We start from the raw sequence: 23,759 nt of genomic DNA on the forward strand, positions 1-23,759 counted from the left end.
AAAATGCCATTTCCTTTGGTTAGGTATGTCTTTCTGAATTGCTGTTTTTCCCTTGGTTGAACAGATGTGTTGACTGTAACACTGTCTCAACGTGTTGGTATGCCTGAAGGAAAAGAAAGAAATTCAGATAGTCACTGATGGTGTTTAAAAAAAAGTTCTGGAGTTCAGAGAGTCTTATTTGCAAAACTCAGGGAGCAATTTAGCAAAGCCCTGTGTTTGTGGAGCTTATGTTCTCTGGGAAGGTTCCTTTTCTGTGTTGCTATGTGGAATTTTTAGCTCTTGGATTTAATGGCTATATTGATATTCTGTGGATGTGCCAGGGCTCATGTGCTTTAGGCACACATTCAGAAACTCGAATGAAGTCCCAGCTGTCAGACTTTTTTTTTTTCTTTTAGGAGGAGGGCTTTTTACTTCTGAGTCTAGGGGTTAGATGAACTCTCAAACTAGATCATAGTAGACTTTACAGGATTGGAGTAATACAGTATTTCTGAGGTTATTTGGAACAGAAGACTGCATTTTTATTTTATATGGGGCAGAGAGGCATTTCCAAGAATAAACTTAGAAGGAGCCCATAAGAGCTAGAGAGTATATTTTCATCGCCTGCTATAGTTGCTCAACAGCAGCAATCTGCTCTCAAATAAAAGTGAGGCTTGAAGGAGTGTTCAAATACCTACGATTGAACCCATGGGACATTTATGCTTTTATAAGACAGGTGTTGGAAAATATCTGAAGCCATAAGATTCCCTCCCCCCTCCCCCAGCTGCAGGTGCTTTATGGGTTTAGACTGACTATATATGAGAAAGATCCACATTGTGACAGGGGATGAAACCAAGCATTACACACTGTGTTTTAGCACTGTCACAACTATATTTCAGTAAGATACGTGTGTAATTATTTGAGGATCTTCTTCTCTGCTAGATTTTGAATTCCTCGATAGTGCTTAGTACAGCATGGTAGGTTCTCTGAAGATTAAAATTTGGCGTTCTTACATGGAAGTTTAAGATCTCCACAATAGCTTCTAGGCATTATGTACTTATAAGATTTGTGTCTCAAAAAGCTTGCATTCCTTTAGTCTTCCAAATATAAGAAAACATAGTAAAAATGTGAACTTGAATATCACAGTTGGCAACTGGCACCAATCCTTTGCCCAGCTCCTGACCTCAGACAAGGCAGATAGAGGGTGCGGGTGGTAGGCTAAAGTTACATGGTGGTGGAGGGCGGGGTGGTTGGGGGGAACATGGACAAGAAGGTGAAATCCTGTGGGGAAACCTCAGGCATTCAGCAATCCCCTTCCTCAAAAGTGGTAAAGAAGTTAGGGTCCTAGTAGTCTCTGGACCCATTCTCTGTGGCTCAGTCTGAAATTCACCCCCTACTGCCTGGCCCCTAAACTACCATATTCTTGGAATCCCTGCTTCTTTGAAACCCCTCTGATATTTAAATTGCAACAGAAAATTATCAGAGGTGCCAAACTGCAGCCAGAACAGATGGATTTAGATAAATCTTGCATTTCATTAGCTTTGTGTTAATGGAGGCCTATATTTTACCCAAGGGTTTTTGTTTTTGTTGTTTGACTCCATTGATAGCCACATGTCAGGGTTTTACTGGAGTACAAGTGGCCTCATCTTATATATCCATCATTATCACTGTATATAGATACGGAGGAAGTAAGTTTTAATAAATATTGACCATGTAGCCTATTCTCCGTTGAACTATGTGGTCTATTGCCATTAGGGAGAAATTTTATGGCAAGTCAAAATGTAAGTTCTGCATAGTACAGTATCCTATTGCTGTATGATCAGATAACAAAACAAACAGGTATTTTCTAACTTTCTTCCATCTTTATGTGATAGAGTGCACATTTTGACTTCAACTTTCAGACTGTGCAAATGATTCTCTTATTTACATCCATTCATCACATTTTAAGGCTCTTCAGCTCAATATCAAAATACTGGAGAACTAGGAAACATCAGAGCCAGAATCACAATTTATTCTATTTTTGCCATCCCAATAGAGATACTTTTAAGATACTTTTATCCAAATAAGATAATTATAATACACAATAGGAAACACTAATTGTAGGAAACACTTCGCAAGCTGTTAGTTGAAGGCAAACAGCTGGATACCTTAAATAATTGATGGTGGCTATCTTCCTTTTAACTTTTAAAATAAGACTGCTTGAATTTGTTTTGTACAAGGAGTCTACATATCTGTCCACTTTGTCCTTTTCATGTCAAGGGAACAGGAGGGTGAAAATGGACTCATCTTTTGAGCAAATGAAACTCACCATTCCTCTTTTTGGTGCTTTTGCTAAAACAGTACTAATTAGGAAAAAAGAGAAAGCAGTTGGGAATTCTTTAGAGCTTTGAATGAATAAGCAGAAAAAACACTTTCATTCAGAAATAGAGCTGGACTTCTATAAGTTTTTCTTCCAATTCCAGCCTGAAGGTAAGGAGGGTTTTCCTCCTCAATACAAAGTAATTCTCAGACACCAGCTAGGAGTCTGTTAGTATCAGAATTGAGTTGAATTATCTACCAGGAGTTAGCATCAGATTCCACAAGCTAAGGACTCAGTCTTACAAGACTTCCCTCTATCTCCTACCTCAGAAGTTAAAAGCTGCAAGTTGTTATGTGTGCTTTTGACCAACTGGCTGCAAATTGGAGCTTCCAACTTCCTCTTCCTTGGATTCTATTAATTTGCTAGAGCAGCTCACAGAACTTGAAATGCTTACTTACCTTTACCAGTTTATTAAGGGACATAATAAGATATGAATCGACAGCCAGATGAAGGGATACATGGGGCAAGATACGGGGAAAGTGTGTGGAGCTTCCATGCCCTTTCCAGGAATACCACTCTCCCAGCATCTCTGTATGTTCACCAACCTCTGGAAGCTCTTTTGAACCACCTCCTTTCCTGTTTTATGGAGGATTCCTTACATAATCATGATTGACTAAGTCTAATCTCTCTCTGGGGGTAGGGGTAGGGCTAAAAGTTCTACCCCCTAATCACATCGTGGGTCCTCCCAGCAACCAGTTTCTGCCTTTAGGTGAGGTTCGAAAGTCACCTCTGTAACCTAGCAAAAGACAACTTCATGCTCTTATCATAGGAAATTCCAATGGTCATTGGAGCTGTGAACCAGGAACTATGGACAAAGACTAAACATATAGGAGGATTATCTTTTTGTCATCTGAGTGATGAAATACATATTTAAGAACTATATCTGTCAAATAAGTGATCAAATATGTATTTTTTACATATCACAATATCTCAATAGTATTTTTTGTTTTTAACATTATGCTTTTAGATAAGAGCCCAAGAGTTTACAGCTCTAGAATTTGCCACCTGGCTTACCAAATGGAGTTAAGATAGGGAAGAACAGTATTAATCAACAAAATAAAATTGCTGTCAAAACCTAGAAAAGAAAAACCTATTTATGGGTCTTAATATATTTGTCTTTTCATTAGGTCATAAATATTTAGAGAGCCCAATTGTTGGCATCCTAGTAGTTCCATACTTTACCCATCTTCTGAGAGCAATAGAAAACTCCAGAAATCTTAACTTTAAAATGCTTTTAAAAACTTACTGTAAAAACTAATACACAATAGAGTTAATTCTTTTTGGTATTCGGTTATAAGAATTATAACAAAGGGACAGTCTTTATTACCATCAAGATACAGAAGAATCTTATTACTCCAAATTATTTCTTCATGCCGCCCCTATTGACTAAACATTTCCTCCTGCCTCAACCCCTGGCAATAATGATCTGTTCTGTCTGTGCAGTTTTACCTTGTCCAGAATGTTTTGTAAATGAATAGCCTATCGTGTAAGGCTTTTTGATTCGGGCTTCTCTCCATATAGTTCAGATGTGTCTATGCTGTTGTGTCCATTTCTTTTTATTGTTGATGTGTTCATTCACCAACTGAAAGATAACAGGGTTGTTTTCAGTTTTGACTGATTGAAGAAAGTTGCTATAAACTTCTTGTATTGTAAATGGGGCAATAAGGCCCCCTCATGTGGCCTTTAAGGGTCATTCTAACATGATCACAGAAATTAAACTCCTGGCATATGAAAATCAAGGGCTTACTTTACTCCTAGGTCCTAGAAGAGGGGATAGAGGGGGCCATACAGAGGAGCTTCTAGGGAATGGGTTGAGCCAAGCAAGTGGGAAACTGAGAGTGTTGAGGACCCAGGGACAAATGCCTCTACTGGGGCTCAGGGTGGAATTCCCAGCCAAGGTATGAGGGAATTCATTGGTGCACTTGACTGTCACTAGGTAATAGCCAGAGGAGGGCAAGAAGAGGAACTTGTGGCAGCAAGGACAAGTCTTACCCTGGTGTGACCTGGTTGCCTGGGTGGAATGCTCACAACCTTTTCTGGGGGATGTTGAAGCATCAGGGAAACAGGAAGTCTTAAAATTTTCTGATACATTTCTGAATACAGGTTTTGATGTGACCACTGTTTTAATTTCTCTTGGGTAAATATGTGGAAGAGTAATCACCATGTCATAAAGTTATATATGTTTAACATTATAGGAAATTGACAAACCATTTTCTAAAGTGAAATTACCACTTCGTTTTCACTGAAACTATGTTCTGGTAGCTCTGTATTACACTAACTTTTTTTTTTTTTTTTTTAATATATCTTTCTAGTAGGTATGTAGTCCAGTCTTGTTTTAATTTGCATTTATTTAATGACTAATGTTGAGCTTCTTTCTATGTACTTATTTGCCATCTGTATTTCTTCTTAGGTGGAAGTATCTGTGCAAGTTTTTTGCCCATTTTTTTTTTTCATTACTGAGTTTGGAAAGTTCTTCAATTCTAGATCCATGGTCAGATGTGACTTGCAAATATTTTCTCCCACTTTCATGGCTTATTCCTATTATTCTCTTGACAGTGTCTTACACAGAGCATAACTTTCAGTTTTGATGAAGTTAAATTTATCCTTTTTTTTTTTTTTTAAGGAATCACGATTTTAATGTATCTAAGAATACTTCACCTAACTCAAGATCACAAAGAATTTCTGGAAGTTTCACAGTTACAGGTTTTAAATTTTGGTTTACCATGAACTTGGAGTTGTGGATTGAAGTTTTTTTCCTGTTTTTGTTTTCCTGTTTTTTGTTTTTTGCCTATATAGATTTATTCTCACCTTATTTATTTTTTGAGAAAGTTATTCCCCCCCCCCCCCCCCATTGAATTGCTTGTGAGCTTCTCTTCAATTTTTATTTGTGTGGGTGAATTTCTAGACTATTAAACTGAACCATGTATGTTTTTTGCCAATATAGCACTATTGATCATTGTAGCTTTTCAGTAAGTTTTTAAATTAGTATGTGTTCTCCACCTTTGTTCTCTGTGGAGTTTTGACTGTTCTAGTGTTTTTGCTTTTCTATATAAATTTTTGAATTTACTTGTCAATATCTAAACGTTGTTGTTGTTGTAGTAGGATTTTATTAAATGTAGAAATCAACTTGGTGAATATGGTCTACCCAGAAGTAGCAAGTGTTCCAGTTCATGAAGATGATGGCACTGTATTTATTTAGACCTATGGTTTCTTTCATCAGTTTCATAGTTTCCAATATACATACTACTCAGGTTATCTAGTTGGCTTGAATTTGGGGAGTTGTGTATTTCAAGGAGCTTATGTTTTACTGAGTTGTCAAATTTGGTGTATTTTTGTAGTATTTTCGTAGTCTACTTTTACTATACTTTGAATGACTGTAGAATCTATAGTTATGATTCCTTTTTAATTCCTGATATTTGTAATTTTTGTTTCCTTTTTTTTTTTTTGTATTGATTTGGCTGAATGTCAATTTCCTTTTCCATGAATCAGTTTTAGGTTTCATTTGTCCCCCTTTTTTGTGTTTTCAATTTTATTTTTCCCCTATTTCCTTGTACTTTTATTTTTCTGGTTTATTAAGGTTTTTCTTTGGCAGATTAAGGTAGAACAACTACTTGATACCTTTTTTTTCTTTAATACATAAATTTAATGCTATAAATATCCTTCTAAGCACTGATTTGGCTATATCCCCTGAATTTTAGGATGTTGTATTTTCATTTAATTCAAAATGGTTTTTAATTGAGACTTCCTCTTTGATTCAGGTGTTATTTTGAAGATTTTCGGTTTAATTCTGTTAGAGAACACACTTTGCTAGAACATTAATTATTCAAATTTATTAAGATTTGTTTTATGGCTTGTTTTTATGATATATGTTGGTGAATGTTTATGTGTCCTTGAAAATGTGCATTTGGCTGTTTGGTGAAATATTCTATAAAATGTCAATAGGGTCAAGTCAGTGAATAACACTGCTAAAATCTCCTATATCCTTGTTGCTTTTTGTTCTTTTTGCTGTATTTTTTATTGAGAGAGCATTGTTGGATTCTGCACATATAGTTGTGAGTTAATTCTACCACTGCTATCCATTTTTTAAAGATGTATCTTGAAGCTTATTTTTGAGGTAATACACATTTAAGCTAATTATGTCTTTGTGAATAGACTTATTTTCTCATTAAGTCCCCCTTTATTTTTTTATTTTGAACTCTAATTTTATTACTATAATCACCCCAGCTTTTATCTAGGGCTGAATTTTCTCTCCTTTTACTTTTAATCTATTTATGTCCTATTTGAAGTGGATTTCTTGTGGAATGGATATAATGTTTTTAATCCAACCAGACACGTCTTTAATTGGTATGTTTAGACCTTTTCTATTTAATGTAGTTATTGATATGGCTAGACTTTAGAAGCATTATTTTAGCATTTCTTCTCTTTGATGTTCCTATTCTGCGTTTCCCCCCTTCTTTTGGTTATTCCAGTATTTTTCAGTGTAGCATTTTAACCTCTGGCTCTATTGCTTCACATATTTAACCAGTTATGCTAGGAAATAAAATATACACAACTAATGTTTCAGAGTCTATATAGAGTTAGTATTTTATTTAAATGAAAAATAGAATCTTATAGTAGCATAGGCCCCTTTATCCTTCTCTATCTTATTTACTTATTTTTTTAAATTTATTTTGAGAGGATGCACAAGGAGGGTAGGGAGAGAGAGAATTCCAAGCAGGCTCCCTGCCCAGCACAGAGCCTGATGAGGGGCTTGATCCCATGACTGCAAGATCATGACCTGAGTTGAAACTAAGAGTCAGGGGCTTAACCAGCTGAGCCAGCCACCCCTATCCTTCTCCCTGTATTTTAGAGTGGTCAGCCATATTATAGCTATATACATTGAAAAACCCCACCAGAAAAAGTGTGGGGTTTGTTTTCATCAAAAAAAAAATCTTTTAAATAACTTAGGATAAAATATTATGCAAACATGTAACATTTATTTTACTTTTCACTCCTGTATCTGGTAACATTTCACAAGCATAGTAACTAAGGCTGCTTTAAAGTACTTGGTTGATGATTTCAACATCTAGGTCATTTGGGGATTGTAATTGCAGGTCTTTTCCACTGAGAGTTGATCAAATTTTTGTAGTTACATGTTGGGTAACTTTTTATTGTAATATTTTGAATGTCACATCATGAGTTTTTTAGTTCTCCAGATCATGTTGATTTCTACCTGCCCAGCCCAACCATCTTAAATTTTTGAGGCAATCAACCTATAGCCAGCATAGGTTTATTGCTTTTTGTGGGCAGGATTTCCAATGTCAGTTCAATTTTCAAAGCCTTCTGTGTTTTGACTAAATTCTGTACATGCCACTCAGGGCTTATTTCAGCAAGTAAATTGTGTTTTGTACTATTCAGCTTTTAACCTTAGCTGTGATCTGGGTTTCTGTTGTGCATGTAACACATGAATCAGGGGTGAGCTGAGAACTTGTGCTAGATCATAGAATTAGAGATTTCCTATTTCCATCTCTCTACAGGAATTCCTCCCTCCCCTCACCTCCTGCTGCCCCCCTGCTACACTTTTTGGCTTCTAGGATCTGCTTTTCTTGTTCTCTTTCCAGAAAGGAATTCCCTGAGATTTTTGCTCTCTGTGCTCACTGAATTTTTCCATAAGTGGGGCCATCCTTTCGTCAAAGCTGAGAGAGAAAAGATGGTATATTAGTTTGTAGAATTTCCATAACAAATAACCATAAAGTAAGTGATTTAAACAGAAATTTGTGTCACAGCTTTGAAGGTTAGAATGGAGATCAGGGTGTTGGCAGAACCAGATGCCATATTCCCTCCACACTAGGGTAGGATCTATTTTAGGCCTCTCTCCTAGATTCTGGAAGCTCCTTGGTTGTGGCAGTATAATTCTGATCTTCACATGGCATTCTTACTGTGTGCATGTCTCCGTGATCAAATTTTCTTCTTTTAGAAGGATATCAGTCCTATTGGATTAAGGTCCACCCTAATGACTTCATTTTAACTTGATTACCACTGAAAGGACACTATATTCAAATAAAGTCACATTTAAGTACTAGGGGTTAGGACCCTGACATTTTTTTGGAGGGACACAATTCAATATGTAATAAGTAAAGGAGGGGGGGATTTCCTAGAAACTAGTCACTTGACGTTATCTTTTCCAATGTACTTACTACTTACTTCTCAGAATTTTTAGGTAATTGCCTTTTTGTATTTTGTCCAGACATTTTTTACTATAGTTAATTTACTTCCAACTGGAAGTTGTAACTTTTAAAAATAAAGATCTTTTAAGTTTAGGGCTGTGCAAGTACTTACAAGATTCAAGTACTTGCCACATCAAGGAGATGTGGCAGCCAAAATGAGAACCACAGTTAAAATGGATGGCAGGTTAAAAGTCTATTTGGAGGAGACTTTGGGGTCTAATAAGCATCAAACTAGTTTGGGGTTGAGGTGAAGTTTATTCTAATCTCTGAAATATTATGATTTAGAGCAACTCAGCTTCATACTCCAGTTCTCATTCAGTGGTGCTACTCATGATTGATTTCTTGGGGTAAGAATTTGGCAGTATGATTAGGACTAGAAAAATAAGTTGAATATTATTTCAGTGGTTGCTATTTATGATAAAGGTCCCTTCAATTTATCATATACTCATTAACTGCTTTCTGGGGTTACAAAGGTATATTAGAAATAATTCCTGAGATTAAAGAGTCACAGTATAGGAAGGGAGTGAAAAATGTGGAGAAGTAATTGTTGTATTGATATGCTAACTGCTATGAGGTAAATACCATCCCTATCCTATGTGCCTTTGTGTGGGAGGGCGAGAGCTTACTGTGGGGGAAGGGGGCAGAAATGGGGATTGGTGAAGGGCTATTTCAGGCAAAAATCATCTCTTCTAAGAAAACAAAGCTACAACGCAAACAGGCTTTAGGTGTCAAGGGTGCTCAGGTACACATTTTTTTTGAATATTATCAAAAAGTGTTATGTATTGGTCCCCTAACATGTTAGTCTATTTGGTGGCCAAGATAGAAATGAATAGCGGCCTAAGGAAAAAACATATTTCAGACAAAATAAAACACTTGCTACTATTTTTGAGATTTTCTTTTAAGCATTGATCTGAGAAACATCACACAGGATAGAAATCTAGAAAGACCTCAGGAGAATGAACTTTTATCCCCACAGGCACATTTCTATTTCTTTGGTTCATTACATTCCGTAATTCAGAATGGTTCATTCACGGTTTGATCTGGTCATAATCAGGCACAGAAGGGGAAGTAATTTGTAAATGCCACCCAAAGTTAGGTTGTGCCCTAAAGTCTTTTATTGGAAATCTTATTTTGTTTTAAAGTTAACTGGAGAACAGTTAATTGGACAAGGCAGTGGAGAAAGGATTAATTTAAGTTTCTATGAAAATTGGCACTGAGGACTCCTGTGAAACATACAGGGCAAAATTTGTATAGTTTGCTCTTGCCAGTTATTATCTAGCACAACTACAGTGATATTTATCATAAAGTGAGCCTACTAATAGAACTGTTTGGGCTGTTCTTTTCTAGCAGGTTCTCTTATACTGTTTGAACAGCTACAATTTCAGATAGCACATCTAAAATTGCACTGAATCGATCATGTTGCAATCATCTTGGACGAAAACAGAAAAGTTGTTCTCTATGGTATCAGTGCAACCCACAGTCTCAGAAGGATGTAATAAGTAAATTTCATCTTGGGATTGGGGATCAGAGCCATATTACCCCATCTGTATTCCACAAAGCTACTAATCTGTAATTTCTTTTTTTAAAAATTAAACTGAAAACAATTTAAGCACAGAACAAACTCCAGAGTCCTAGAATTATAAGTATCTAAACAGTGCTTGCATTTTCACCTACCACAGCTCCATAGCATGCCCTACAAAGTAAAGAATTCAGAACCTCTTACAAGGGGTCCTTGGTGGCCAGCTTGTTGAACGTCCAGTTGAGGTCATGATCTTGCCTGGAGCCTGGTTTGGATTCTGTTGCTCCCTCTTTCTCTGCCCCACCCCTGCTCATGTTCTGTCTCTCAAAACAAAACAAACAAAAAAACATCTCTTAACAATCCCTGCAAAAAATATGCCTGCCTTTTCACACACCCCTGCCTAGTACATGTTGTCCCTTCTGTTAGAAATACATTACCTGATTTGCCAGCCACGCTGCCTAGAAAATCGTATATTCATACTTCATAACTTCATTCAAATATCACTTCCTCTCTAATGCCTTTTGGTTTTCCTAAGCAGAGTTACTCTTCTCCCTTGTAAACTTATAGGAATTGAGTCATACTTATGTTATAGTCCTAATTAAATTGCACTTCAGTTTACATAGTTACTTTTCTCTCATGACTTGTGGCTGTCCGCTCCTTCAGGATCTTTGTTTTCCTATTGTAGTAGACGCTTAGTAAATATTGATAGGCAAATGTTTCAACAAAATAATCTTTGGGGGGGGAAAAAACCTAATATGATACCTGGAAGGAAAACCTATTAGACCTCAGATACAGTATTACTGTGCTGGGTCTTTGCCCATCCAGATCTATTATTTACCTTTTTATATCCTCTGTGCACAAGGAGGCTAAACTTTATAGACAGAATTAATGTGGTCCCTTACTCCCCAGCTTTGGTTGTGTTTGGCCAAGGGGACCAAAGATAGGTGATCAGAGTGAGAAAAGCATAGATCTGGGTATTTCGCACCCCCCCCCCCCCCGCCCGCCCCAGCTGCCTTTTACTATATCTTACTGGGTTGGCTAGGTCCCTCTGTCAAACTCACAAATGGTGAGATCATGACTTAAGCTGAAGTTGGATGCCCAACCGACTGAGCCACCCAGACGCACCTTTGGACAGATTCTTAAGGAATGTTTCATGGAATAACTTTTCTTACGTTATTACTGAATATGTGACAAAACAAGTATCTATTTGTGAGTTTAGGAAATATGGAGTTCATTAATTTTTTTTTAATTAGTATTGTAGTACTTTTCAGAGCTCTAACCTAATATTCTGAGTGTGAGATAGCATATAATGTTCCCTAAATATATTACTACTGGAAAGTATGCTATGGTGATAGTATATTGTTTTGTAGCATTGCCATTAGTGTCTCACAAAACTAGGTGTTTTTGTTTTTTGCAAAGTTCCAAAAACTCTGCTGTAGCTTACCAAGGACAGACCATTGTGAAATGTCAACTTAAACTCCTTATTACCATCAGTTTTCCTATTCAGAATATTTGTTTTATTATAGTACCAATCTAGGAGCTTAAATCACTATTTGGATACTGAATTGACTATCTGGTTTTGTCTTTAGCTCTAAAGAGTGTCTTGAACTACTTTCTACTACATAACTCTAAGTGCCAGAGAAAATGATCACAAGTAAGAATTATAGGGATGTAAATATAGTCTCTCATAAGTTACTCCTTTTTGAAAGCAAAATAAATTGAGAACTATAAACTCCTTGTTAGCAGATGTGAACTGAGAGACTCTGCTAATTTGTTTTACTGCCAAGCTCATAACTATATATATCAAGACTGACAATATTTGTAAGGGCATTTTTTACTTAGATTTTCTCAGCAGGAATTAAAAATTCACCTACATAGTAAATTACCTCTTCTTGGATTGATAAAGTAATTTATTCTATAATAGATACTTATCAAAAATAGATCATAAATTACAGATCTTGATGAAAGTCAAATTGTTCTGTTTGATAAACTAAATGGCCATTAAGCCATTTAATTTAGACACTTTAACATACTGAGAACAAATAGTAAATCTTCTATTTATCCAAAATTACTAAATGAACGCCTAGTAAACTTGCTTCCAAGTCCAAGATTTTCAATTACTTGATAATTATTTTGACATTATAATGCTTATATTCTAGCACTTCTAAATTTTTAACATTAGAGCTGGAACTCTATTTTTTTTTTTCCTTTTTTTTTAAGGTTGGTTATTTTGAGGATAGCTAGTGGGGTAGGGACAGAGTGAGAATCCCAAGCAGACTCTGCTCAACACAAAGCCCAATGTGCAGCTCGGTCCCATGACTGTGAGATCATGACCTGAGCCCATATCAAGCATTGACAGCTCAGAGCCTGGAGCCTGATTCAGATTCTGTGTCTCCCTCTCTCTCTGCCCTTCCTCCACTCATACTCTGTCTCTGTATCTCTCAAAAATAAATAAATGTTAAAAAAATTAAAAAACCATAATGGAAGAAAACTTTTCTCAGCCAAAAAATAGTTGAATAAAACAAATATGTCTTCCATATTGGAAGTGCTCTTTATATCTTAGGCAAAAATCTAAGTGATTGATTAGTAATATTCTAGGAAAATATTTGAGTTACAAGTTTGAAGACCTCTCACAACTACTAAGAAATGGACAATGGAGTTTTATACTCATTCAGGGGCTCAGAAAAGAAATTAGTCAAATATTTCTAAGGAAAGTACAGTAAAACCTTGGATTGTAAGTAACTTGTTCAGTGAGTGTTTGCAAGATGAGCAAACATGTCTAATAAATTCTCACCTGATAAATGAGTGGTGTCTTACAATATGAGTAGTATGTGACCTGAATGGTTCTTGAGATTCTCTTTGATATACAAGTGCTTTGGATTACAAGCATGTTTCTGGAACGAATTATGCTTGCAAACCAAGGTTTTACTTACTGTAAATTTTTCATTCAAGTTAGAGATAACTCAAAATTAAGAATCAATGGGGCACCTGCATGGCTCAGTTGTTTAAGCATCTGACTTTGACTCAGGTCATACGGTTCGTGGGTCCAAGCCCTGCTTTGGACTCTGAGCTGACAGCTTGGAACCTGGAGTATTGTTCAGATTGTCTCCCCCACTCTCTCTCTCTGTATGCCCCTCCCCTGCTTGTTCTTTCTTTCTCTCTCTCAAAAATAAACATTAAAAAAAGAATCAAGATGAGAGAGATCTAAAGTTTGTGACCACAAGTGCCATATTTGCACATATTTGGTAATAACCATATGGCCCAGTTGAGCATTTCAGAAGATAGGTAGCACAGAATTGAGTGAATGACTCCATTACTTTTGAGTTAACTGTCAGTGTTGACACACTGTATCACAAGGCTTGGACTGTGCCCTTGGAAATTACATGCCTAACTCTACAAGAAAAAGGAAATCCTAAGGAGCTGAACTAGACTGCTGTGTTCTAGTATAGAAATCAAATCAGCAATAGCCTCCAAATTGAGCTGAAATCAGTACCTCAGTTTTATCATGACATTTATTGGGCATTAGTCTGAATTTGATCTGTTTAGCACCCAAAGTAAGTTAGAGGTTCTAAGTGTGCCATCTCCTTTCAGATGATATGCATTACAAAATAGAATCACTTTCAGACATTTGTATACAGACTCTACCTCTACAATATGTGGGCAGTGTAGCAAATACTGAGGTATGAGGTGGGTGTGGGTGACCTCCAGAAGGAACATGTCTTGGACAGAAACATGAACTACTAAATCTCTAAAAGAAATAACTTCTCTCCTGAGAAATTCAGGCATGAGTGAAAAGGCTGGTGAGAAGTCTCAAGATGAAAATAAAATAGGCAGCAGAAGCAACTAGAAAAAATTAAAGCATTTAGGTGGAAGCCAACTAAACTTGAAATTGTTCTGGAAGCTGAGGTAAGACATTATAGGAGTGCCTGGATGGCTCAGTTGGTAAGCATCCAACTTGACTCTCGCTCTCTCGCTCTCTCGCTCTCTCGCTCTCTCGCTCTCTCGCTCTCTCGCTCTCTCGCTCTCTCGCTCTCTCGCTCTCTCGCTCTCTCGCTCTCTCGCTCTCTCGCTCTCTCGCTCTCTCGCTCTCTCGCTCTCTCGCTCTCTCGCTCTCTCAAAATAAATCTTAAAAAAAACTGTACTAGGAGGAATGCAGTACTGTTTCCCTACCTTGTAAGTACCTCAGGTGGAAACAGTCAACTAATTCATTTTCTCCCCCATGGCCTTATTTAGAAAATCCCCCTAAGCTAATCCTGCATAAGCCTTGCTCTAATACCCCTAAGTATGATTCAAAATAAGTGACCGAGAAAATGAAGGATGTAAATAAATCTGTTACTGGTTATAGGTAGATGAGGCAAATTAAGCTATATTACAAAGGGGCAACAGTGCTCACATTTTTGTAGAGCAGAAAAATCAGTTGGGGTGCTGACTGAATTTATTCTGAGATTTTGATTCAGAAGGTTTGGAGTAGATTTCAATAAGCGCACTAGTTCTGCAAAATGTTTTTAAAACGTTAGCAGGATGTCATAATTTCCCTACTTTTAGAATTAGGGCAACTACCTTAATTTATAAAATTATGATTACCTTAAAATGTGGCTGTGATGATCAAATTAACCACTTATGTGACTCTTAGCACAGAACCTAGAACACTGTAAATGTTATAATAAAGTTATACTCAAAATGGGGTGATACTTATGCTGTAATTTTTAGTAAAAGGTTCTAGACCTGGATATATAGCACAGTGAATTGTATAAAAGTATTTATTGAAAAAAGACTAGTAAACTAATCACATGCACTCCTGAATACAGGTTTGAACTGGGCAGGTTCACCTATATCTGCCCCACCCCTGCCCCCAACCAAAAAGCTTTATTGTTTCCCTTTGGGAAGGGGCCTCAGGATAGTTCTTTAAAAAAAAAAAAAGTTGTCTAGCAGCTGCAGGCAGATACTGAAAGAAGCCCTGGAACCAGGGGGATGCCAGGGAGAGCCCCACAATTGCTTTTGGGCTCCAGAGGCTCCTACCTGTGCTTGAGGGTGTGCTGTTAGAAGAGATACTTGTTCAGCCCCACTTGGGGGACCAACTATCCTGGGGAGGTTAGTCAGGTGCCTTCCTGACAAGTTTCACCTTATCTAGGAAGTGGTTCTCCAGGAAGTCACAGAGGTGCGTGTCTGCAGGGGCAGAACCTAGAGTATGCAAATCAAAAGAGCCTGGTTCAGGTTCTTCTCCAGGACCATGGCAACTTCCATGATGTCCAGTGTTTTGCCCCACTGGTTTTGGGATAGCCTCTGCACATCTTGGAAGAGGGTGTGACCACAGCATTGATTTTTGCATCTTAGATATGCTTGATACCCTGCAGGTCCTAAAAGAAGTGATCTATACCCTTAAAAGCTGCATGATTGCAGTTGAAATAAGAGCCCAGAAAGGTAGGTATAAGAGGGCTGTAGATTCATGTTGACCAGGTTGTTGACGGCCTCCATTTAGGTGGAATAATTCTAACTAATTTGGGAGCTCATCATTGATTAGCAATAAGAAGCTATGCTCAAAAAGTGGTGCTGGATTGTTGCAGAGGTGGAGGATGGCTGGAAGATGGTTCTTAGGGTTGCGACTAGAAAGGAAGTAGAAGAGTAGCTGGAGGCTAGAAGGAGGGGTGTCCCTGGGTCTGTTGCATCCACAGGCTGTTGAAGCAAGAAATGGAAATAGAAGGTATATTGCCTACACATGGATTTTTTTAAAACAATACTGTTAATGTATTTTCTCTTATAATGTCCTTCACATCATTTCTCTAGCTTGCTTTAAGAATAATGTATATAATAAAACAATATAACATAAAAATGTGGGTTAATTGACTATTACTGGTAACAGTAGGCTATGAATATTTGTTTTGGGGAGTCAGAAGTTATTAAATGTAGATTTTCAACTGCACAGGGGTTGGCACCCCTGGACCCTGGAAGTTCAAGGGTCAACCATAGTAATGTTAGTAGTTGTCATTAGCCTTTCTAATTTTTTTAATGTTTGTTTATTTTTGAGAGAGAGAGAGACTGAGCATGAACGGGGGAGGAGCAGAGAGAGTGGGAGACAAAGAATCCTAAACAGGCTCCAGGCTCTGAGCTGTCAGCACAAGCCAGACCTGGGGCTCGAACTCACAAACTGCAAGATCATGACCTGAGCTGAAGCCGTATGCTCAACCGACTGAGCCACCCAGGTGCCCCGCTTCTTTAAGATTTTTATTTTAATTCCAGTATAATGAATATATAGTGTTATTAGTTTCAGGTGTACAAGTGATTGAACAATCCTATATATCATTACTCATGAGTGTACTCTCAATTCCCTTCACCTATTTCACCTGTCTCCCCACTAACTTCCTCTCTGATATGCTTTATTTTAAATGATCACTGTCAAAGTTATTGAATATTTGTTTTTAATCTTTATTTTTGAGAGAGAGAGTGCAAGCAGGGGACCAACAGAGAGAGGGAAGCACAGAATCTGAAGCAGGCTCCAGGCTCCGAGCTGTCAGCACAGAGCCTGATGTGGGGCTCAAGCCCACAAACTCAGATAATGACCTGAGCTGAAGTCAACCACTTAACCAACTGAGCCACCCAGGCACCCCTCGAAGTCATTTTCTTTTAACAAGAACATTTTTTTACTTGAAGCATACTTCAGAATACATGGTTCTAAAAGACATATATACATATATATGTGTGTGTGTGTGTGTGTATATCCCATCTAAGAAAAATAGAATACACACATTTTCTTCAGGTACACAGACAAATTGCCTGGTTAAATCACATAAAAGGAGACATAACAAATATTACAAATTTAGGAAGACTAAAATCATACCACTTATATTTTCCAGCTACAATGGTACATAACTAAAGATCAACAATAGAAGTTGGAAAATCTACAATCTAAATATTAAATACTTAATATGTAAATATTAAACACACTACTGCAATGGCAATGGGCCAAATAAGAAATAGCAAATCAAAATATGTATCAAAACAGAAGAAAAACAAAACAGTATTCCAAAACCTGTGGGATAGAACAAAAGCACATGTTAGAGTGAAATTTATGCTACAAATGCTTATATTTGCAAAATAAACATTATACCACAAGGAACTAGAAAAAGAAGAAAGCTAAAATTTAGCAGAGGAAGGAAATAACAAAGGAAAATCAGACATAAGTATAATAGAGACCAGAACAAACAGTAACAAAACATCGAAAGTAAGGGCCGTTTTTTTTTTTTCAAAAAAATTACTGTAAACAATTATATAACAGATAATTTAGGGGAAAAATAAGATGATCACTAAAAATGTTACCAAGATTGAATCATGGATCTTGAATTCAAGAAGTAGGAAATCTTAGACCAATAACGGTAACAGAAAGTTGAATTAGGAATCAAAAATCTCCCAGCACAGAAAAGCCCAAGACCACATGGTTTCATGGGCAAATTTTATCATTTAAAAAAAAAAATCACAATCTTTATCAAAATCTGACAAATAGCGTACTGGAGGGAACACATTCAAGATCATTCCATGAGGCCCGTACTACCCTGATACCAATGCAGGATAAAAACAAAAGTCGGGGCACCTGGGTGGCTCAGTCGGTTGAGCTGCTGACTTCAGCTCAGGTCATGATCTCGCGGTCCGTGAGTTCGAGCCCCGCGTCAGGCTCTGGGCTGGCAGCTCAGAGCCTGGAGCCTGTTTCAGATTCTGTGTCTCCCTCTCTCTCTGACCCTCCCCGTTCATGCTTTGTCTCTCTCTGTCTCAAAAATAAATAAACGTTAAAAAAAAATTAAAAAAAAACAACAAAAGTCTAGTTTGTCCAATATAAGTATTCCTACTTATACTTCTTTTGACATTCATTTGCATGATAAATGTTTCTCCACCCCTTTACTTTCAATCTACAGGTGTCTTTAGGTCTAAAATGAATCTCTTATAGATGAGTTAAGTTTTTTGTTCCATTCTGCTACCGTAAGTCTTTGGTGTTTAGGCCATTTGCATTCAGAGTAGTTATATGTATTTTAGTGCCATTTTACTATTTGTTTTGTCATTGTTTCTAGAGATTTGCTCTGATCTTTTGTTGTCTTTGTCACTTTTGGTCTCACCTTTGCACTCAGAGTCCTCTTTAATATTTCTTGCAGGGCTGGTTTAGTGGTAATGAACTCCTTTAGTTTTTGTTTGGAAAACTGTATCTCTCCTATTCTGAACGATAGCTTTGCTGGATAGAGCGTTCTTGACTGCAGATTTTTCCCATTCAGCACTTTGAATATATCATGCCACTTCCTTCTGGCTTGCCAAGTTTCTGTTGATAAATCTCCAGCTAGCCTTATGAGCTTTTCTTTGTTAAGGACTTCTTTTGTCTTTCTGTTTTTAAGATTTTCTTTATCGCTTAGATCTTTTTTGCTTAGATCTCTTACCTTGTTCTTTTATTTGAGATGAATTCTTCCATCTTGACATTTTGTCTAAGTCTCTGCCTTCTTCTGTGTGTTACAAAAGCCAGTTTTGTCTCCTGCTCCTGAATGTAATGGCCTTATGAAAAAAAGGTCATGTAGTGTCCAGGGCCTGGCACTTCAGGGAGTGTGTCTGGTACGTGCTGCATGTGCTCTGCTGTTGTGTCCTGGATGCTCTATCCTTGGCTGCTATGGGCAGTGTTTAGTCCCTCCCCTGAATGTGGTGTGCTCTGGTCTGCTTGTGAAATGAGACCTGACACCAACTCCACCAGAACTGAAGTCCTTCAGAGCTCCCTGGTTGGGAGACATGGTGTGGGCAGGGATTTGTGCTGGTATTCTGAGGGAGGTGCCCACCATGCGGGGACTGAGGCAAGCTTGACCAAGAAGGGCAGTCCTGTAAGAGCACAGTGGTGTGCGGCTTGGTGTAAGCAAGCCAGGCAGCCAGCATCTGCCCTGAGCTGCCTCCTGTTGGTGGCTCTGTGTTTATGCTGAGGGGTGGGGGTAGGAAATGGCACTGTCAGCTTCCTTGTTCTCTGAACACTGCCTCCTAAGGATACTCTCTGAGATGAGCTAATAATCTCCCCTTTCTGCCCCAGGCATTCTCTGAGTACTGTCTCCATACTGTCTACCCCAGGGCTGTTTGCCTGCTTTCTCTTTAGGAGCAAGGCAGTGGCCTCCAGGCTCCATCCCAGCAAGCCCACTGACCTTTAAAATATTAGGCGTAAAACTTTGCTGCTTGCAAGAACTCAGCAAGTTCAGCCCCTCTTGTTTTCCAAGCCAGTGGCTTTGAGGAATCACTCTCCTTGGGCATCCCCCTATGTGTTTCTCTTTTCCCCCGAACCCCCTAAACGCCCCCCCCTTCTCCTACCCGCACCCTCCCCCCCCACCCGTCGCCTACCCGCGCCCTCCCCCCCCACCCGTCGCCTACCCGCGCCCTCCCCCCCCACCCGTCGCCTACCCGCGCCCTCCCCCCCCCACCCGTCGCCTACCCGCGCCCTCCCCCCCCACCCGTCGCCTACCCCCCCCACCCGTCGCCTACCCGCGCCCTCCCCCCCCACCCGTCGCCTACCCGCGCCCTCCCCCCCCACCCGTCGCCTACCCGCGCCCTCCCCCCCCACCCGTCGCCTACCCGCGCCCTCCCCCCCCACCCGTCGCCTACCCGCGCCCTCCCCCCCCACCCGTCGCCTACCCGCGCCCTCCCCCCCCACCCGTCGCCTACCCGCGCCCTCCCCCCCCACCCGTCGCCTACCCGCGCCCTCCCCCCCCACCCGTCGCCTACCCGCGCCCTCCCCCCCCACCCGTCGCCTACCCGCGCCCTCCCCCCCCACCCGTCGCCTACCCGCGCCCTCCCCCCCCACCCGTCGCCTACCCGCGCCCTCCCCCCCCACCCGTCGCCTACCCGCGCCCTCCCCCCCCACCCGTCGCCTACCCGCGCCCTCCCCCCCCACCCGTCGCCTACCCGCGCCCTCCCCCCCCCACCCGTCGCCTACCCGCGCCCTCCCCCCCCCACCCGTCGCCTACCCGCGCCCTCCCCCCCCCACCCGTCGCCTACCCGCGCCCTCCCCCCCCCACCCGTCGCCTACCCGCGCCCTCCCCCCCCACCCGTCGCCTACCCGCGCCCTCCCCCCCCACCCGTCGCCTACCCGCGCCCTCCCCCCCCACCCGTCGCCTACCCGCGCCCTCCCCCCCGTCTCCTCCCTCACACACACACCCCCCCCCCGTCTCCTCCCTCACACACACACACCCCCCCCGTCTCCTCCCTCACACACACACCCCCCCCCGTCTCCTCCCTCACACACACACCCCCCCCCCCGTCTCCTCCCTCACACACACCCCCCCCCCCCCCGTCTCCTCCCTCACACACACACACCCCCCCCCCCGTCTCCTCCCTCACACACACACACCCCCCCGTCTCCTCCCTCACACACACACCCCCCCCGTCTCCTCCCTCACACACACACCCCCCCCCGTCTCCTCCCTCACACACACACCCCCCCCGTCTCCTCCCTCACACACACCCCCCCCCGTCTCCTCCCTCACACACACACACACACACACCCCCGTCTCCTCCCTCACACACACCCCCGCGTCTCCTCCCTCGCGCCCCCCCCCCGCGTCTCCTCCCTCGCGCCCCCCCCCCGCGTCTCCTCCCTCACACACACACACACCCCCGTCTCCTCCCTCACACACACACACACCCCCGTCTCCTCCCTCACACACACCCCCGCGTCTCCTCCCTCGCGCCCCCCCCCGCGTCTCCTCCCTCGCGCCCCCCCCCGCGTCTCCTCCCTCACACACACACCCCCCCGTCTCCTCCCTCACACACACCCCCCCCCCGTCTCCTCCCTCACACACACACCCCCCCCCGTCTCCTCCCTCACACACACACCCCCCCCCCGTCTCCTCCCTCACACACACACCCCCCCCCCCCCGTCTCCTCCCTCACACACACACCCCCCCCGTCTCCTCCCTCACACACACACCCCCCCCCCGTCTCCTCCCTCACACACACACCCCCCCCCGTCTCCTCCCTCACACACACACACACACACACACACCCCCGTCTCCTCCCTCACACACACCCCCGCGTCTCCTCCCTCGCGCCCCCCCCCCCGCGTCTCCTCCCTCACACACACACCCCCCCCCGTCTCCTCCCTCACACACACACCCCCCCCGTCTCCTCCCTCACACACACACCCCCCCCCCCGTCTCCTCCCTCACACACACACCCCCCCCGTCTCCTCCCTCACACACACACCCCCCCCCGTCTCCTCCCTCACACACACACCCCCCCCGTCTCCTCCCTCACACACACCCCCCCCCCGTCTCCTCCCTCACACACACACACACACACACACACCCCCGTGTCTCCTCCCTCACACACACACACCCCCGCGTCTCCTCCCTCGCGACCCCCCCCGCGTCTCCTCCCTCGCGACCCCCCCCGCGTCTCCTCCCTCGCGACCCCCCCCGCGTCTCCTCCCTCGCGACCCCCCCCGCGTCTCCTCCCTCGCGACCCCCCCCGCGTCTCCTCCCTCGCGCCCCCCCCGCGTCTCCTCCCTCGCGCCCCCCCCCCGCGTCTCCTCCCTCGCGCCCCCCCCCCGCGTCTCCTCCCTCGCGCCCCCCCCCCCGCGTCTCCTCCCTCGCGCCCCCCCCCGCGTCTCCTCCCTCGCGCCCCCCCCCGCGTCTCCTCCCTCGCGCCCCCCCCCGCGTCTCCTCCCTCGCGCCCCCCCCCGCGTCTCCTCCCTCGCGCCCCCCCCCGCGTCTCCTCCCTCGCGCCCCCCCCCCGCGTCTCCTCCCTCGCGCCCCCCCCCCGCGTCTCCTCCCTCGCGCCCCCCCCCCCGCGTCTCCTCCCTCGCGCCCCCCCCCCGCGTCTCCTCCCTCGCGCCCCCCCCCCGCGTCTCCTCCCTCGCGCCCCCCCCCCAGCGTCTCCTCCCTCGCGCCCCCCCCCCGCGTCTCCTCCCTCGCGCCCCCCCCCCGCGTCTCCTCCCTCGCGCCCCCCCCCCGCGTCTCCTCCCTCGCGCCCCCCCCCCGCGTCTCCTCCCTCGCGCCCCCCCCCCGCGTCTCCTCCCTCGCGCCCCCCCCCCGCGTCTCCTCCCTCGCGCCCCCCCCCCGCGTCTCCTCCCTCGCGCCCCCCCCCGCGTCTCCTCCCTCGCGCCCCCCCCCCGCGTCTCCTCCCTCGCGCCCCCCCCCGCGTCTCCTCCCTCGCGCCCCCCCCCGCGTCTCCTCCCTCGCGCCCCCCCCCGCGTCTCCTCCCTCGCGCCCCCCCCCGCGTCTCCTCCCTCGCGCCCCCCCCCGCGTCTCCTCCCTCGCGCCCCCCCCCGCGTCTCCTCCCTCGCGCCCCCCCCCGCGTCTCCTCCCTCGCGCCCCCCCCCGCGTCTCCTCCCTCGCGCCCCCCCCCGCGTCTCCTCCCTCGCGCCCCCCCCCGCGTCTCCTCCCTCGCGCCCCCCCCCGCGTCTCCTCCCTCGCGCCCCCCCCCGCGTCTCCTCCCTCGCGCCCCCCCCCGCGTCTCCTCCCTCGCGCCCCCCCCCGCGTCTCCTCCCTCGCGCCCCCCCCCGCGTCTCCTCCCTCGCGCCCCCCCCCCCGCGTCTCCTCCCTCGCGCCCCCCCCCCCGCGTCTCCTCCCTCGCGCCCCCCCCCCCGCGTCTCCTCCCTCGCGCCCCCCCCCCCGCGTCTCCTCCCTCGCGCCCCCCCCCGCGTCTCCTCCCTCGCGCCCCCCCCCGCGTCTCCTCCCTCGCGCCCCCCCCCGCGTCTCCTCCCTCGCGCCCCCCCCCCGCGTCTCCTCCCTCGCGCCCCCCCCCCCGCGTCTCCTCCCTCGCGCCCCCCCCCCCGCGTCTCCTCCCTCGCGCCCCCCCCCCCGCGTCTCCTCCCTCGCGCCCCCCCCCCGCGTCTCCTCCCTCGCGCCCCCCCCCCGCGTCTCCTCCCTCGCGCCCCCCCCCCCGCGTCTCCTCCCTCGCGCCCCCCCCCCCGCGTCTCCTCCCTCGCGCCCCCCCCCCCGCGTCTCCTCCCTCGCGCCCCCCCCCCCCGCGTCTCCTCCCTCGCGCCCCCCCCCCGCGTCTCCTCCCTCGCGCCCCCCCCCCCGCGTCTCCTCCCTCGCGCCCCCCCCCCGCGTCTCCTCCCTCGCGCCCCCCCCCCGCGTCTCCTCCCTCGCGCCCCCCCCCCGCGTCTCCTCCCTCGCGCCCCCCCCCCGCGTCTCCTCCCTCGCGCCCCCCCCCCGCGTCTCCTCCCTCGCGCCCCCCCCCCCGCGTCTCCTCCCTCGCGCCCCCCCCCCCGCGTCTCCTCCCTCGCGCCCCCCCCCCGCGTCTCCTCCCTCGCGCCCCCCCCCCGCGTCTCCTCCCTCGCGCCCCCCCCCCGCGTCTCCTCCCTCGCGCCCCCCCCCCGCGTCTCCTCCCTCGCGCCCCCCCCCCCGCGTCTCCTCCCTCGCGCCCCCCCCCCCGCGTCTCCTCCCTCGCGCCCCCCCCCCCGCGTCTCCCCCCCCCCCCCCCCCCCCCGCGTCTCCTCCCTCGCGCCCCCCCCCCGCGTCTCCTCCCTCGCGCCCCCCCCCCCGCGTCTCCTCCCTCGCGCCCCCCCCCCCGCGTCTCCTCCCTCCCTCCTCCCCCTTCTCCATGACCGCGGATCCCTCTCCTCCATAGCATCCATGATCCATTTCTTCCCTAAAACATGTCTCCACAATTCCTATCATCCTCAACGTGGCCTTTTCTCTCCCTTTATCTGTGGAGTTCTGTCAGTCTTCAGGTCTATTTCTAGGGTATT

General features: G+C 45.5%; 1 pseudogene; it reads right to left on the minus strand.

Annotated features, from left to right (window-relative positions):
- LOC122468093 overlaps positions 1-15,571 on the minus strand; it is a 32,946-nt pseudogene extending 17,375 nt beyond the window's left edge.
- Between the last annotated feature and the right edge of the window lie 8,188 nt (positions 15,572-23,759).

The sequence above is a fragment of the Prionailurus bengalensis genome, chromosome B3 (genome assembly GCF_016509475.1).
Source record: "Prionailurus bengalensis isolate Pbe53 chromosome B3, Fcat_Pben_1.1_paternal_pri, whole genome shotgun sequence".
Lineage (NCBI taxonomy): Eukaryota > Metazoa > Chordata > Mammalia > Carnivora > Felidae > Prionailurus > Prionailurus bengalensis.